This window comes from Penaeus japonicus, unplaced genomic scaffold (assembly GCF_977035675.1).
Source record: "Penaeus japonicus unplaced genomic scaffold, GWHDUDI00000001_assembly GWHDUDI00000004, whole genome shotgun sequence".
Taxonomy (NCBI): domain Eukaryota; kingdom Metazoa; phylum Arthropoda; class Malacostraca; order Decapoda; family Penaeidae; genus Penaeus; species Penaeus japonicus.
The window spans coordinates 41928638-41933637 of NW_028234406.1; positions in this window are offsets into that span (position 1 = coordinate 41928638).

Genomic DNA, 5000 nt, shown 5'->3' on the forward strand with positions numbered 1-5000 from the left:
TATATGTTTAATTGTCTCTCAGCCCCCCCACTTTCTCTTTCTCTCTCTCTCTCTCTCTCTCTCTCAGTCTCTCTTTTCCACTCTCTCTCTCTCTTTCTCTTCATTTCTCTCTCTCCTTCATCAGCCTCCCACGAATCCTAATATGTCTAAAATCAAACGCATGTCTTCTGTACACCGCCTCGTTAAACATCCCTCGCTTTCCCATGAAGTGTTCCTCATTCTGTTCCGCTGGAAAGAAAAAGAAAGAAAATAAAAAAGAAGAAAAAAAAAAATAAAAAATAAAAAAAAGAAAAAATAAATAAATATATGAATAAATAAAAAAATAAATAAATAGATATATATATACACACATATATATATATATATATATATATATATATATATATATATATATATATATATATATATTACGTTCCTACGATTATCCAACACGACGATCTACATCACTACGATTCGGTTACAGCGCCTCCTTACCTCCCCCCCCCCCCTCGGCGACGATTTTTCAAGGGGAGGAAAAAGGCCTCTTCCCGCTTCACTAACCTCGTCTCCCAGGATTCCCTTGATTAATCGTCCCACTTGCTTGCATTATCCTGCTTGGGACTCCACTGGCCGGCGATTCATTAGGGAACACCTGATGCTTGGCGTGGCTCTGCTTGTGCTTGAGCTTCGATTGGCCTTTTGCCTCTCGAGGGGGACCTGGAGAAGGGTTCTTTGTGTGTTCTTCGTGAGTGGGTTTTTGAAGTGGGTGGTGGTGGGGTTCAATGTGGTGGGGATATTGGTGATTGTGGTGGTGGTGATTGTGGTGAAGATTATGATGGGGATTGTGGTGGTGATTATAGTGGTGGTGGTGGTGATGCTTTTGATGTTGTTGTTGATGATGTTTTGTTGTTGTTGTTGTTGATAATGATGATGATGAGGGTAATAACGATGGTAATGATGATAACAGAAACAATAATGATGAAAAGAATAGTACTGATACTGATGAATTTACTAATATTAATAACAATTTCAATAATGGTGAGGATGATGATAATAGTGGTATTGACGATAATCGAGATGATCATAATAATGGTAATGATGACAATGAATATGATAATTATAATGGCAAAGACAATGACAATGGCAATAATAATGATGATGAATATAATACCAGAATAGTAATAGTACTTATGATTATCAGAATGTTTACAATAACTAATAAAGAATGAGGAAATGATATCAATTCTAACAACATCAACAACAACAACAGCAATTGGTTGCAGGATTAGTATTTGCAAGTCAGGCAACATCAACACCAGCTGTAATAACAACCGCTGTATTATCATTAGCTGTAATAACAGTTGCTGAAACAGGAATAAGGGTCGCGGTGTTGAAAATAAAAAAAGAAAAGAAAAACAAACACAGATTTATAAGGCTGTCATCATGAAAGCATCAAATTCCAGTATTGATATGATTTTACTTTTTCTCTCTCTCTCTCTCTCTCTCTCCTTCAACTAAACTACATCACTTTTAATTTTAAAATGTTTCTTCCTTTTTGAAAGATATACAAACAAATTAATGAATACATATATAAATAGATAATAAATACGCAAGTGAATGCATAAACAAAGGAATAAGTAGATGAATGAATGACTGGATGAAGTGATGGATAGATGGATGGATAAAAGAATATTGATAATAAATGACATATAAATAGCTGATAAGTGAATTACACATACCAATAGATGAAAGTTATAAATCATCATGAACATGTAATAATATATAAAGGAGATGAACATCGACTGGTTCATAAACTTTGCGAATAAGTTAAATACAAGTCTCGGTCGGAGTTATTATCCATGTACTTTGGGAAGGAACTTGTAACACTTTGCAAAAATAACTTGTTACACTTTGCAAAAATAACTTGTAACCGCTTTGATAAAAATCAATTCGTTACACTTTTCAGCATAGTTGTTAACTTTGCACAAATAACTTGTACATTTGCAAAGTAACTTATCTTGTCAAAGAAATAACTTGTTACACTTTGCAAAGATAACTTGTTACACTTTGCAAAAATAACTTGTAACACTTTGCAAAAATAACTTGTTACACTTTGCAAAAATAACTTGTTACACTTTGCAAAAATAACTTGTAACACTTTGCAAAAATAACTTGTTACACTTTGCAAAAATAACTTGTTACACTTTGCAAAAATAACTTGTTACACTTTGCAAAAATAACTTGTTACACTTTGCAAAAAAAAAAACTGACACTTTGCAAATTATTAGTTACACTTTGCAAAAATAACTTGTAACACTTTGCAAAAATAACTTGTTACACTTTGCAAAAATAACTTGTTACACTTTGCAAAAATAACTTGCTACACTTTGCAAAAATAACTTGCTACACTTTGCAAAAATAACTTGTTACACTTTGCAAAAATAACCTGTAACACTTTACAAAAATAACTTGTAACACTTTGCAAAAATAACTTGTAACACTTTGCAAAAATAACTTGTTACACTTTGCAAAAATAACTTGTTACACTTTGCAAAAATAACTTGCTACACTTTGCAAAAATAACTTGTAACACTTTGCAAAAACAACTTGTTACACTTTGCAAAAATAACTTGTTACTGCTCCCAAAGGCTGAAATTGCAACTAGTTCTGATTCCGAGGTCAAGAGATTCGTTATAAATAATTCAAAGATTGAGAGTTATAAGGTACTTTCATATACTTGAAATTTAAATGTGTTATTTGATTTGTTAAAGTGCTTTCTCTTTTTACATTGGGCGAGTAAAAAACGAAATAAGCTAACTTAAGCCTTTATGGAGAATGATTTGAGAAGTACATATTATTATTCTAAGAATCTAGAATACAGTATTAATGCTTGATGTCGCTGGTGACATTTTGTGACATTTTTCACCCTTTATTTTGTTCCTGCTTATGTCAAGAATATATAGAACATGGTGATAATTTTCTAAAATCTTGCTTTTGTGACTATCTATCTATCTCGACTTGCTCCAGAAAAGAGCAAGTCGAGTGGGAGAGAGATATGTTGTTGGTCCATATTACAATACTAGGGGTGTAGCTAACGAGAAAATTCCCTATTCAAAAGACCCCTCTCCCCCCCCCCCCCAGAAAAAAAAAACTCTACGATTTTGGTCAGAGTTTTAGCGCAAATTTCACTTGATTACTTCTTGACGTTTAAGATCAAACGATAAAACTTGTTAGGTGAATGTATGTAATCCACATAGTTTTTCTTCTTCTTCTTCTTTTTGGGCTTCTTCACTCGTCAAATTCGGCCAGAACACGACCCATCTCCCCGAGCCACCTGGAACCTAACAGCTCGTCCCCGACCAACCGATTCTCACGGCTTGGTGCTCCTCGCGGCTTCGAAGAGTGTCGGCATTGTGAAGGGTCATCTCGGGAGTTTTACCAAGTTTCTATTACACTACTTCGGGACAAATAGGGGCAAACGCACGGGTACAAGAAGCGGTTTGCTACGTGATGGATAAGGTGAAGTAAAAACGCCATAAAGAGGCCACCAGGAAGGAAAGTAGCGCATTGCTATAGATATAGATATAAATATTTTGCTATAAATATAAATATATTTGGTGGTGGTGGTGCTGGTGATGGTGATGGTGATGGTGATGAAGATGGTGGTGGTGATGTTGATGATGATGTCGCATTGACTCAGGGTTTCTTTGGTAATCAGAAGGTCGAAATGTGTGAAGATAACAATAGGATGATAATAGGATGTCACTTAAGTTCCATGTCCTTGATTAATTCAATTAGCTTACAAGAGCGTAACTCGAAGAAGCAATGAGAGGGCTTAGGCCAGGATATTCTATACTTTAAACGACCCATATCAAGAACATATAACGAAAACTTTATAGGAAACTATATTTGTGGCTGATTCTTGAAAGACCTTTATGTCTTAAATGTAATTCTCGAAAAAAAGCAATTCTAAAGCTTTTGAGATAACATTTGTATAAACTCAGTATTAGTACAAGTTGATTGATTGGTATTTTATGTCTTCAATGGAATGAAACTAAGCAAAGTAACCCATTTTCTCACTAGAACAAAGTAGATTTAGAAATATCATTGGCCATTGCACAAAAGATAAACCTGAAAGGAGCAATAGACGCTTTCAAAACTTTAGGAAAAAAAACACATTAATAAGGGACAAAACTTAAGAAGCAACAAAATTAAGATTTTTTTTTTTTTTTTCAATAATGTGTGTGTGTGTGTGTGTGTGCGTGTGCGTGATTAATTCAATTCAAAGTATATACATATATATCTATATATTTATATCGACTGGTTCATAAACTTTGCGAATAAGTTAAATACAAGTCTCGGTTGGAGTTATTATCCATGCACTTTGGGAAGGAACTTGTTACACTTTACAAAAATAACTTGTTACACTTTTCAAAAATAACTTGTTACACTTTGGAAAAATAACTTGTTACACTTTTCAAGAATAGCTTGTTACACTTTGCACAAATAACTTGTAACACTTTGCAAAGATAACTTACACTTTTCAAAAATAACTTGTTACACTTTTCAAAAATAACTTGTTACACTTTGCAAAAATAACTTGTAACACTTTGCAAAAATAACTTGTAACACTTTGCAAAAATAACTTGTTACACTTTGCAAAAATAACTTGTTACACTTTGCAAAAATAACTTGTTACACTTTGCAAAAATAACTTGTTACACTTTGCAAAGATAACTTGTTACACTTTGCAAAAATAACTTGTAACACTTTGCAAAAATAACTTGTTACACTTTGCAAAAATAACTTGTTACACTTTGCAAAAATAACTTGTAACACTTTGCAAAAATAACTTGTTACACTTTGCAAAAATAACTTGTTACACTTTGCAAAAATAACTTGCTACACTTTGCAAAAATAACTTGCTACACTTTGCAAAAATAACTTGTTACACTTTGCAAAAATAACCTGTAACACTTTACAAAAATAACTTGTAACACTTTGCAAAAATAACTTGTAAC